Consider the following 14,696-nt stretch of genomic DNA (forward strand, 5'->3'; position numbering starts at 1 on the left):
TATTTTTAGCTGTAACTTTAATATCAACACCAAATGAGTTTGTCTGCAAGCAGCTTTAGAGAAAAAAATTAAATTTAAAAAAAAAAGGATTTGTTTGAGTTTGTTTCGTTACATTGATTTTGTTTTTCCCTTATTGTTTTTTTAAAAAGAAGAAATGTACACAGCAGTCTGACAGAGTGATGAAGCGAAAAGTCTGGACTCTAACGATGGTCCAGTCAGTAGATCTAATAGTTTGTTTTTGTTAGTAAGAATATTGGAATCGATTAAGACTAACTACTTAGTGTAGTACTTAGAGTGCGTAGGGGGCGGCGGGTGCACGATTCATAAAAATTGGTATGCTAACAGATACATTTCATCTAACAATCATTTATTTTTAATTTACGAAATAAAAATAAGAGGCAATATAAGTGACGAGACAATGCTGGATTTAAAAAAAACAAAACAAATTCTGCTTCACTTTGTCTGGCAAAACGTAGGAACTCCTCAATACCGTGAAGAGACGAAATCAGAGCTGGTTCGGTCGTTCATCACTCGCTGTCAGAAATCATTCTTCAAGGTATTGTAGAGGGAGCACGAAGAAAAGCTGGATGGATAACATAAAAGAATAGACTGGCCTCTCTTGAAATCCTGCTAAGAACAGATGCTGACCGAGAAAGGTGGAGGGCTTTGGTTACGGAAACTGTCACAGCAAACCTATGACGAAAGTCAAGCGACAGATGATGATGAGGAGGATGACGATGAATTATTCAAAGCCTGTAGCAATTGAGCTTGACGTTTTTTTTTTTCGTATACTTGCGAGGCACAGGCTATTTAAGGAGACTTACTTTCATAAAACAAAGTTCTTTGTTCGTTTTTATGAAGGGCTGGCAGTGATGTAGAAATCATATGGTGTGAATCTTTCTGTCAGTAAATTCAATAACAGATAGAACTAGTAATAAGTATGTCGCCAGGAGTAGGTCAATCTAATATTAGACAATTAGGGAAAAAATGTAGGTCAGGAACTAAGAATGATGGAGGAAAATAAACCTGATGATTTTTTTTTCAAAGAAGGTAAGTTTTACTTTTTTAAGGGGAATAAGTGTATATCTTTTTCAAGGGATGTAAGTAAATCTCTTTTCGATAGAGCTGAGTGAGTCTCTTTTCAAGAGAGACAACTGAATCACTTTCTAAGAGCGGTAAGTTAATATCTTTTCAAGGGAAATAGATTTATATCCTTTCAAGGGAGGTAAAAGTATATTTTCAAGGGAGGTAATGAATATCTTTCCACGGGAGGTAAAAGTATATTTTCAAGGGAGGTAATTGAATATCTTTTCAAGGGAGGTAAAAGTATATTTTCAAGGAAGGTAAATAAATATCTTTTCAAGGGAAGTAGATGTATATCTTTTCAAGGGAGATAAAAGTATGACAAAAAGTATATTTTCAAGGGAGGTAAATTAATATATTTTCAAGGGAGGTAAAAGTATATTTTCAAGGGAGGTAAATTAATATCTTTTCAAGGGAGGTAAAAGTATATTTTCAAGGGAGGTAAATTAATATCTTTTCAAGGGAGGTAAAAGTATATTTTCAAGGGAGGTAATTAATATCTTTTCAAGGGAAATAAATTAATATCTTTTCAAGGGAAGTAGATTTATATATTTTCAGGGGAGGTAAAAGTATATTTTCAAGGGATGTTAAATTAATATATGTTCAACGGAAGTAGATTAATATCTTTTCAAGGTAGGTAAATTAATACCTGTAAAGGGAGGTCGTTGAATTAAGAGCAAACAGCAATGTCCTTATATAACATGGCGCCGCACCAACATGGACAGAATGAACCAGTTAGGAAGAGGCTAATTTCTATGGACACAGCTTGTCGCCCAACGCGGGAAAATCTAAGTAAGTGACTCACAGTAGCTTCATTGTTACATCCTCCAGTAAGTGACACTTGTACAGACCCATTGTAACCACTTTATATTCAGGTGGTTTCTGGTTTATGTAGCCAGGACATTATTAAATTATATTTTCTCAAAAAGAGACATGTGTCTGAGGTAGAGACGACAGATCATAGATATGCAAATCTCTAGGAAGTTTCGAAAACGATGCGGGTTAAAATAATCGATACATTGCCATAAATATCGCTACTTTTGAATTGAATAGACATGCGAAGACTCGAGTGTAACACATGTGTTGTTACCAGTTGTTGACTTGTAGCACCAAACTGCTGGTAGACAACTAAATCGTTGCAGGCGTTATATATCTTAATTAATAAAACCTCAAATAACTTGAATAACCTCCTTGTGAGCAATAATAAATATAACTTTTTTATAAAATATTGACAATAATGAAGTTGATATAAAATAAAATAAATGTAGTAGACTTTAGTAATAATATTTTTTAACAAAATCTAGCTCACTACAGTAGGAAAAACTTTCAGTCTCACGCTCTGGAGTCGTCTCCCGTAACTAAGACCAATGATGACAATGATACCTATGTTGCATCATTCACAACCAATCGCTAACCTCTTCCCACCGTCACCATAAACACTCCATAACAACACGTCACGACTAAGGATTATCTTATAGAAATAAGATGAATGTCTGGGCAATAGCTGTGGTCAAACCGATATCGCCCAAACAGCAGTCCCCCCCTCTCCACACAGCTGATGTCTCCAAAGGAACGGCAAGTGCCTATGAAGTTTAGGTTCAGTTGTATCGCAGGCCCTGCCAGGAGCACTGAGTGCTGCACATTTGTTTTGGCTCACCGGCTGCTGATTTTTTCTCAAGGTTGACTCTCGATGCATTTCCCATGTTTGGGTATAGCTGCAAGGCAGCAGAGGTTTGAATTCAATTGAGTTGATATGTACACGCATACACATACATAGGATACACATATATAGGATACACATATATAGGATACGCATGCATAGGATACACATACATAGGATGCACATACATAGGATACACATTCATAGGATACACATATATAGGATACACATGCATAGGATACACATGCATAGGATACACATACATAGGATACACATACATAGGATACACATACATAGGATGCACATACATAGGATGCACATACATAGGATACACATACATAGGATACACATACATAGGATACACATATATAGGATACACATGCATAGGATACACATACATAGGATACACATGCATAGGATACACATACATAGGATACACATACATAGGATACACATATATAGGATACACATATATAGGATACACATGCATAGGATACACATACATAGGATACACATGCATAGGATACACATACATAGGATACACATGCATAGGATACACACACATAGGATACACATACATAGGATACACATACATAGGATACACATACATAGGATGCACATACATAGGATACACATACATAGAATACACATACATAGAATACACATACATAGGATACACATATATAGGATACACATACATAGAATACACATACATAGAATACACATACATAGAATACACATACATAGGATACACATACATAGAATACACATACATAGAATACACATACATAGGATACACATATATAGGATACACATACATAGAATACACATACATAGAATACACATACATAGAATACACATACATAGGATACACATACATAGGATACACATACATAGGATACACATGCATAGGATACACATACATAGGATACACATATATAGGATACACATATATAGGATACACATATATAGAATACACATACATAGGATACACATGCATAGGATACACATACATAGGATACACATATATAGGATACACATATATAGGATACACATATATAGGATACACATATATAGGATACACATACATAGGATACACATATATAGGATACACATATATAGAATACACATACATAGAATACACATACATAGGATACACATACATAGGATACACATATATAGGATACACATACATAGAATACACATACATAGGATACACATACATAGAATACACATACATAGGCCTTTAAGTGATAGGGCGTGCATCTACGAAAGACTTAAGTTGTTAACAGGAACAATACAGAAAGACATCCAGACGTGCTAGAGATCTAGGACAGAATGATGGGCGACTGACAGAATATGGACAAATCATCTCATCTGTCACGTGACTTTCGTCGTAGGGGTGCTATGACAGTTCGCGAAACCAAATCCCTCCAATTTTCACGGTCAGCAGCTGTTCTTAGCAGGGTACTAGAGCGTACAGAAGCAATATTGGAGATTTCTATAAATAACAAGCTTGGTGTATCTGGTGTACGGAATACGGATGCGAATTATTTTAATTAACCTTAGAATAATAATAATAATAAACCTTTTAATATCCTTTTTAGGACTGTAGAATCAAATGGCTCAGTTTCACTCTGATTTCGAAAAAGGCTCTAACGATTTTCCTAGAAATCTGACAGACAGACAGGGAAAACTCTAGTTTGACCGTTATAATTTGTCAAAATATAATCATCTAAAATGCAGGAAGTTACTTGTTTATTTGAGAAAAAAAAAAAGATAATTCCTCTTTAGAAGTAGAAATAATGAAATGATTGAACACATACTAATTATCAAGCAATAATACACTTCTGTGTTGAAACTCGAAGCTACTAGAATCCGAATACTAAAAATAATTTATGTACTAAATTGATAAACAAAATGCGTACATGTTTTCTATACCAATCTTAGGTATTAAGTGTGATGCTGTCATTTTGAATGAACGATAAGCCAGTGCAAAGAATTAATTTGTCATCAATGTTCATATTGTAGATACTGCGACTTGTTTGTATACTTTTGTGATATGAAAGGGCAGCATCTTTCTGATAACGCAAATGAATTGGTAAGCTTTTCATGTGGGCCCTTCATAACCCTATGAATCAGAAATAATTTGAGAACCAGAGTAAATAAAAACAAAATTGGTTAAAGCTTCATGTGTGAATATCTGATTAGTCCAAGGTGATGGTCATTAGAAGACCTAATCTCCAGGATTAAATATCTCTTGCAATCAAGGCGCTTCTATCGACGTCATGAGTTCAAAGAGTAGCGGAAAGACAGGAAAGGATCGATTACTTGCAGCTTCTCCGACTGCTTTGTTCTTTAGTCTGATTAATTTTAGATCGAGTGACTCTCCAAGCCATTATTTAAATATGAGAAAATATTCCACTAAATCTAAGCAAAAGCTTTTGAAGCAGAGAAACTAAATGTAAAAAAAAAAACGCTAGATGCTGTGATGACTCAGTAATGTTTTGTATGATAATGATACAAAGTCTACGGAAATGGTGGATTGGTGGTCAACAGTGGCGTAACTAAGGGGGGGGGGGGGGGATGGGGGGGGGGAGAATTTTAAAATCCCCCCGGGCCCCCACCTAGGGGGGGCCCCCAAATGGGTGTCCGAAATTTATTTGTAAATACATAAATTAATATATTTGATTGATAAATAGTGTCAACGGGTGTCTTTTTTTTAATCAACATTTGTGGATTAAATTTATCACAAAGACTAGACCTAGATATTTTAAAAATATTTTTGCCGCACAGATCAGTTTCTAATGGTTGTCAGCGATTTCCATCTTAAACTTTGTTGCCACGAATAAAACTGCATGATATACAGCGAATTCCAGGTATCTTGTTACCTTTACTAATAATAGATCTAAATGGCGAGTATTATATGACTACACTAATTAACCTTGAAGGAAAATTTACAGAATCGAGTATAACTAAAAGTTATTCTTAACAATGCTAAAATTGTCCATTAATCGGGTTTGGCGTCTATAATTTCAGAATTAAACTTCACACTCGAGTTATTACCCCTTTATTCATCTTTCCTCAATCCAATGATCTAATCCTTTAGCTTTCGCACAAAACATAAACAAAAAATAATGACGTAATATCATATAATATTAATACATCCTTCCTATTGAAGTTATTATCACACCATTCCTTTTAAAGTTCTTAATAGTGATATCTACTAGCAGGGCCGGCCCTAGCATTTGCGGGGCCCTATGCGAAACGGATCGCGCGGGGCCTAGTCTGGGTAGGAATAAGCATAATGTCAAAATTATTATTTTTTGAATTAGAAAATAGGCCTACTTTCGTCTTTGCAATAAATTTTTATCAAATGAAAGCTCGCAGCCTCGCAATGCCACTTTTTAATCATTGGCACCCCAAAACGTCAATTTCGTCTATTCTTCAGGAGATTTGAATAAATTCAAAAAAAGTTCAGGACTTTATCGTATATTTTGCCTTTTCATGAGATTTCCTGGAGGCCCTGAAAAATCAGGAGGTCGCGAAAACCCTGTTATTTTATATACGTTATAATTGTTTAATTTAATAATGTACACTTGGAATTAGCGCGGGGCCTATGAAAGCGCGGCGCCCACTGCGACCGGCACTGTCTACTAGGAACTTTAACAATTCGTCCACTTCTGGTTGTCTTGACTGAACAAGTTCTCTAGACGTTGGTCTATAACTGTCTGTTTCGTTTGTAGCAACAGTTTGCAGTTCATTGTCTTCATCGGTATCATAGTACCCAGAGATGTCTTCATCGAAACTCTTATTTAAAAAGCGTTGATTTCTTCTGTATGTTATTCCATTGTTTGCCTTTATGATGTAAGATCTGGGTGCTGAATTTTTTTTTATGACAACTGCTTTCTGCCATGTTTGACCTAGACGAACTCTCCGACAGAATAATCTTTAGGTAGTCTTGCTTTTGCATCGTATTTCACTTAGCTTTTCATCTGTCGTTCGTTGAATAATGTCTCTGCATTTTCAGCTACCAATGGTTTCAGAAGTTTGTGATCAGTTGGAATGATTCCCTGAGTCTTCTACTCGTCATCAGTTGTGATGGTGAATACGGCAGTCCACTTATCGGAGTATTTCTATACTCGAGCATAACGAGATATGGATCTTTCCCACTTTTGTATACTCTGAATCCTTTTGCTTTCGCACAAAACATAAACAACCAACAATGACGTAATGCCATATAATATTAGCACATAATCTTCTTCATGCAGTGGAAAATTACGATTTTTTTGCTTATCTTGAATTCTGGTCAAAGCTCCTGTACCCAATTAATATAGTTCGGAAGAAACTACAAAAGTCTGGACTGCATATACGGGAATCTGCTAAAGAAATTAGTACCCTTTCATGCTTTCTGCAAAATGATGAGAAACTGACAAAAACCCAATCCATCGAAAAATCAAAAGAAGGTAGTGAATACTATGGATTCCCTGTAATCAAAACAACCATATGAAAGAAAAGACTTGATGGAAAGTTGAGTTCTAATGTAGGACTGTCAATACAACTGCAATTCAAACGTGTTGCGACAGAAGTGCTGGACAGATTTCATATGGAGATGAAGGGAAGATTCCAAAGGCTGGAAAGAAAATGGATATCCGATACCTTTAAGTTTCTTCTTGAACCAAGACACCTGTTAGAAGACACGCTTGTGACAAACTGTGCTACTTTTCCTGTTTGTATGATGAAATAAATGGAAAATCGCTTTTTCAATGATGTCATTGATGCACGAGCACTTTTCATCAACAAACAGTAATACAATCACCAATAGACATATTGAGGAAACAGGCTTCATATGGTAATTACGTGTGCTCAGACTTTGCAACCTCCTCCGAATACCGCTAACTCAGGCCACTTCCATTACGTCATGTGAGAGATCATTCTCAAAGCTCAAGCTCATCAAAAAGTATCTCAGGAGCACAATGACGCAAGAAAGGCTTATCATGGCTTTAATGTCAGTGAAGTCACAAATACTAGAAAGTATCGATGTAGTTGATGTTATAGATGTCTTTGCTGCACAGAATGCAGGACGTGAAGCGATATCAATTTAGATTTGTCACTTGTGCATTATTTAACTAATAAACAACGGTATTATTCTTTAAAAGAGTCTTGATGATTACTTTTTGTTAAGTTTACTGATATACTGAACCGATTTGATTTGAGGCGTATATATTTTTGCGTACATTATCTCATGTCATATGTCGAAAGTCAAAATGCAAGGGGCCCCCAAAGAGGTCAATCCCCCCGGGCCCCCAAATCCCTAGTTACGCCCCTGGTGGTCAACCTTATTCGGCCAGGGGGTTAAATAATTTTCCTAAGGGCATTTCAAGAGCAGAAGCAAGGCAAGAAAAAAAAAAAAAAACAACGTCGTGTTCTATAGAGACGAACCTCTGCTGATTTTTATCAACCGCTGAGAGACTGGATCACATCACGGGCCGGATGTGACCCGCGAGCTGTGGGTTAGGGCACCAAGAGACGACCTCTAACACTTTATTTACCCAGATTGTGAGGGGAAGGAGAGAGGTGTTAGAATGACACACGCCCCCATTTTTTTTTTCAGGGCTAGGAGGGGAGGTAAATGTTTGCTCTTCTTTCCAACACACACACACATTTTTGAGTGCACTACTTTTGTAGTTCATTCCCTCTCTCCCTTTTCTAAAGTATTTATTGAACTCGTCTGTTCAATAGTACAACTGTCTAGAGTAGGACACAGAGCCAGCGGGTCTCAAACCAATAGTACAACTGCCTAGACTAGGACACAGAGAGCCAGCGGGTCTCAAACCAATAGTACAACTGCCTAGACTAGGACACAGAGAGCCAGCGGGTCTCAAACCAATAGTACAACTGCCTAGAGAAGGACTTAGAGAGCCAGCGGGTCTCAAACCAATAGTACAACTGCCTAGAGAAGGACCCAGAGAGCCAGCGGGTCTCAAATCAATAGTACAACTGCCTAGACTAGGACACAGAGAGCCAGCGGGTCTCAAACCAATAGTACAACTGCCTAGACTAGGACACAGAGAGCCAGCGGGTCTCAAACCAGCTTCAGTAGAGACGCGACTGTTCATCACAACAACCAGTCCCACCTTTTACTCTGCCCAGACATTGTCTTATTAAGATGGCTTGGAATCCGCAAATCCCTTCAAATGGTTGGGGACAAAATAGTTAATTCATTTCAGAAACTTTTTAATTCACGGTTGACTGTGAAAAAAAAATGGGGAAAAATGTGTTTATGCAGCTGGAGCAGCATTAGAAACAAAGCAGTAAAAAAAAAATTATCTTTAAAAAATCTAGATTGAATTAAAAAAAAAAAACGCTTGAAAATAAAAAGAACCGCATTAGGAACGGCATGGACTTCACAAAGAGTAAAGAAAAGCTAACAACAAACACTGTAAACAAAAACAAAAAAAAACACTAGATTTTTATCGCTGGGTTTTTATTATCATTTTTATTTTTATTCTAATTTCTCGCTAAAGGTCATGTTCAGTAAATGTTTGTGTAGAAACGCTGGCAAATGTTTCGCTTGCCTTCAAGGAGCAATAAAGATCTAGTGTAGTGCCAATCGACGGGTAACGATTGTCGGTAGTCAGTGACTGGAGTCTTCACATCAGTAGTGACACAACTTCAAAACCGGTGATAGTCCGGTGTCTTAAAAAACATCGAAAGTTTTCGTATCCTTTTGTTTGCGTACATTGTAGCAGTGTTAGGGCAGGAGATATTAAATCCAATTACTGGTTAAAAATAAATACTTTATAAGACTTAGAATAAAAAGCTTTTTTTTTGGGGGTCTTTTTTGCTTTTTTCCTCTTCCAGGACCTTGTGTGGAGACCTTACAGGACCTTGTGTGGAGACCTTATAGGACCTTGTGTGGAGCCCTTACAGGACCTCTAGTGGAGCCCTTACAGGACTCCTGTAATGCCCTTACAGGTCATGGTGTGGAGCTCTGACAGGACTTCGGGTGCTCCCCCCCCCCCATATACTAATCGTATATGAACAGTTACGGTCAAAATAATTGCAAAATTAATCACCGAAGGCTGTTCCATTCTATACGTTTGTCGCCCTTTTGACATTTGCATTGTTCTCTTCTAGCGAAAGTGAAACTTGGTGAAGATTTGAGAAAGGGTTCTAAGAAAAAAAAAAAAAGCAACGAAATCTTCTCGTCAGCGATACAACTCATGGCAATAAAGAAAGAATAACACGATTGTATTTATGTCCGAATCTGATCAAACGTCTAGGCACATTTACAAAATAGCTGCATAGAGAATGTATAGATAGCCCTTAAACAAGCACCATGATAATATTTTGTAGTCTTAAGACAAGCACCATGATAATATTTTGTAGTCTTAAGACAAGCAGCATGACAATATATATGGATAGCCTTTATATTAGCACCATGATAATATATGGATAGCCTTTAGACAAGCACCATGATAATATTTGGATAGCCCTTAGACAAACACCATGATAATATACGTATAGCCCTTAGACAGGCACCATGATAATATATGGATAGCCTTTAGAGAAGCACCATGATAATATATGGATAGCCCTTAGACAACCACCATGATAATGTATGGATAACCCTTAGACAAGCACCATGATAATATATGGATAGCCTTTAGATAAGCACTATGATAACTTATGGATAGCCTTTAGACAAGCACCATGATAATATATGGATAGCCTTTAGATAAGCACTATGATAACTTTGGATAGCCTTTAGACAAGCACCATGATAATATATGGATAGCCTTTAGATAAGCACTATGATAACTTACGGATAGCCTTTAGACAAGCACCATGATAATATTTTGTAGCCCTTAAACAAGCACCATGATAATATATGGATAATTCTTAGACAAGCACCATGATAATATATGGATAGCCATTAGGCATACACCATGTATGATGTTATTGAATAATTATCTAAATGATACAATTGTTTTTGCAAAGGGCCAATCATTCAAAGGACTCAAGTAAAAGGCTTTTCCTTTTAATCAAATGTGCAATGGCTTTACAAGTTTGTATTGCACTTTACTTTGGTTAATGTACACCTGGTCGTGCGGTTTGTGCGCTGGACTGTCGTTCGGATTTATCGACCGTCGAGGGTTCAAACCCTGCCGGCTCCCATTCCCCGTCGTCCTGCGGGAGGTTTGGACTAGGAAGTAAACTATCTTCAACTCTGAAGGAACATCCGAAACATGTAAAACAAACAAACATTAATTCTTAATTGTTCTTTTAACTTATATTAGACTTGTTTACAGATTAAATGTTTTTTTCTTTTCAAAACAAAATTAAACATTATTTTTAAAATGTAAGTAGCCTGTGTGTTTGTTTGCATATAGATTTACTTGTTGTAGTTGTTTTTAACTATTAATAGTAAATAGTTGTAAAAACGGTGTAGGCCTATTTTTTATGAAAAAAACTGCTTGCACTAGTTTATTTAAAACTATAAGTTTCGCTTTCAGAAAAAAAAAATAGTCGTTGCAAAAGAACTTTGAAATATCTAAAATATCATGATAGCGGATTTTCAATAACTTTTCTAGTTTTTTAGATCTAACCGGACAGACGGACGGACAAACAGGCAGGTCACACAAAACTAATAGTGACTATACCCGTTTCGGGAGGCCGCTAAAAAAAAATTATTCCTCCTACAGTCAGATATTGTAGAGGATTGTTTCAACCTTCTTCTTTGTTCTCATTAACAATATTGGGGAGTTTGAATATTGCTGAGTTAAACTTCTCGGTGGTTTCTAGCATTCTCTGGCCAGTGGCATGATTCATTGGTTCACATTTCCATCGTCCGGAACATTTGTTGTCTGATTCTGTTGTAACCCTCTTCGGGGGCGATAAATTACACCTTTCTCGTGTTTAAAGACTTCTTAAAAAAGTCGGATTTTAAAACTCTTTCTCTCCGAATCGACGATACCATCGTTGATTTGAACTTATTAAATTAAATTAATGTTTGATTTAATTAACTTCACTTTGTGTTATATAATAAAAAAAAGCATGCATTCCCTTTAATTCTAGACCAAATAAAACAATTTTCTGATAACAAATGACAAAGTTATTGAAGCTTAATCACGACAGGGTAGTGAAATAGTCTTAAGCAAAATTGAAGAACTCAAAAAGTCGAAACGTGAAAAAAATAAATACGGAGAGAAAGAGTTAAGTCTTTCTCGTGAAAATAAAACATGGTAAGTAAGTATAGTCCGAGTTTTAATAGATGCCACACAGTGCAACATTTTGTGGTTTTATAAGTATCGTAAATCTCGCGTTGGAGCACGATTTTATGGTTCACCAGCTCTCCAGTAGAAAGAAATGACATTTGATTGCCTCGAACAGCTGTGGGCCAGCAATTACGACACTCTTTTGCAACATCGGTGAGTCTCAACAATTTACACATCATGGAATCAAAATAATGTCCACATGATCAGAGAGTCATATTACATCGAAGAATTATATATAACATCTTTTTAAGGGTCTTAGAGAATATATATTTCACACTGTGTGGCGCGACGTGCCAATTTTCGTGTATTTGTTGATTTATTTTCCTCGCTTTGATGGCAAAGTGAACTTGCTGGTATGTGCTGAATGGGCCCTAAAGATCTAGTTTCAAATAAAGTTCATTTTCCAGCACTATGTGAGAAAACAATGTTCTGTCTGTGTGCTATATATTGGGAGATGAACACACACCAAACCAAAGAAGGTAGTTTTTTTTTTTTTTTTTTTTTTTTAAATTCTGGACATCGTAACTGTCGATATTGGATGATATGTAATTAGCGTAAATAAAAAAATTTCTTCTTAGCATTTTTTTGTTCTTTTTTAATTTGTGCGGAAACCACTAAAGTGTTACAATGTTTTAAGCGTGAAACATGTTTTCTATAATAAAATAATATATTACCTACTTACAAAAAAAAGCAGTTCTCAAGACTCAATAATGGCAGCTCATTTGTTTTCAAAGTCATACAATTTCAGGGATGGCTGTATATTTTTTTATACCACAAAACTAAAAATTAGCTTACTTGTTTTGTTGTTGTTTTGTTGGATTGGATTTCGGTTTTGTTGGATTGTTGTTATTGTTGTTGTTTTGTTGGTCATGCTATTTTATTGTCTTGTTGTAGAGTGGAGTAGAAGTTGCAAAGACGAATTGCAGAAGAAAATTTTTTTAAAGTTTATGATAATAACAAGGCTACAAAGACAGTTTGTGTGGAAACACAAACTCAAAATCGGCCCCCGAAGTGGTCCACCGAGGCAGGTAAAAAGGCAGGTTTTAATATTTTCAGAAAGAATATCAGAATGAAATTCTATCAAAGGCCAATGACAGAGGAGAATGGAGAAAGATGGTTGACCATTCCTATGTGGTGCCCCAAAGGTCCAGCAGACCAAGGGATAGGTGAAAGTGAATATGAAGTTAGATGTGAACCTGGCCTAACTGATGTCTTATAATACGTATCTTAATTGATTTAATTGTTTAGTAAAGGGTCCATCTCTCATTCAAAGCCTCAAGAAAAAAACATTTCCGTAAAAAAAAAAAAAATCCTTAAGTTTTGTATTTCGTGGTGGTATATGTTCCCTGCAGTTCACGCGATAATATGAGAAACTACTTATTAATTGCTGTTTTAAAGTATGCCCAACTTATTTGCATAGTAAATAGATTTTTTCTCTTTTATAAAAAATGTTAACATTTTTTTTTTGTAAATGTAGTATTTCGTATGACAGAACTTACATAACTTAGCAGTACAATTGTAAAAAAATATTTATTTTTTTTGGACCAAAAATCTAAAACCATTTGCGTAAATGTGTTTAAGAAATGGTAAATATCCATCTCCCTTACTAAAAAGCCTTCCGTTTTTGTTACTATTATAATTATAGCTTTTATATAGCGCAACTTTCATGCTTACGCTTTGGTCCAATCTCATTTGTGGACCGGTGGGGGGTATCTAGGAGTTGGTTTTCCGTGCTGCCTTTAGGCGCTCAGTAAACGCAACTCTGTCGAACCTCGAGCCCCCTTCTAGCTAACCAAGACGTGACAGGCCTAAGCGCACTTAGCCTCTCGACAACGCTTCCCACTATTAATAGTGAATAGTTGTAAAAATGGTGTATTTTTAAGAAAAAAATGCTTGCATAATTGATTTAAAAAATTAGATTTTTCGCTTTCAGAAAAGAAAAGTAGCCGTTGCATCAGAACTTAGAATGATATAAAATATCATGATGTCCGATTTTCATTTTCTCTTCTAGTTTCTGAGATCTAAACGGGACGGACGGACAGACAAAACAAATAGCGTCTTTTCCCCTTTCGGGGGCCGCTAATAATAATAGCAATGTCGTCGATAATGAATGAGTGCAGTGACCACATAAACAAGCAACATTTGTTTCCTCAGCTGATACAGACAAACCCATCTTTGATAAAGGTTCACAAAACACCCTTATATTATCAAATAATACAATAGACATACATGGTATAAAAAAAAAAGTTCCCCTTACAGACCTTGTGGTATACAAGGCAGATGATGTAAAGGTCATCTGTTTCTGTGTCTTACAGATCAACCGCCTTTACTAACGTCAGGTAGAGCTGTGTGAACTCAGATACGCCTGAAGATCATGAAATTCAAAATCCCAGTCCACACCAGGATTCGAACCCCGGACCCCGGTACGGAAGCCAAGCGCTTCTCCGCTCAGCCACCGCTCCTCCAGTCATACATGGTGAACTAAAGTAAGAATACAATCTCTTTATCGGCTACTAACAAATGAAAATGACATTTTACACCAAAAGAGACTCAAAGCTAAGAAAGCAAAAGCTATCTAAGCTAGAAATGTGTCGATACAAGTCCATAACAAGCAAAATATTTTTCAAAGATTTTTTTTAAATAGCTTATATACGGGAAAATAACTGCTCAAT

At 36.2% G+C, this 14,696-nt stretch overlaps 1 protein-coding gene across 2 annotated transcripts in view; it reads right to left on the bottom strand.

Annotated features, from left to right (window-relative positions):
- LOC106052448 (uncharacterized) overlaps nt 1–14,696 on the bottom strand; it is a 122,632-nt gene that overhangs the window by 79,858 nt on the left and 28,078 nt on the right. The gene's annotated exons all lie outside the window — the stretch shown is intronic.

Source organism: Biomphalaria glabrata, chromosome 4, assembly GCF_947242115.1.
Source record: "Biomphalaria glabrata chromosome 4, xgBioGlab47.1, whole genome shotgun sequence".
In the NCBI taxonomy this organism is placed as follows: domain Eukaryota; kingdom Metazoa; phylum Mollusca; class Gastropoda; family Planorbidae; genus Biomphalaria; species Biomphalaria glabrata.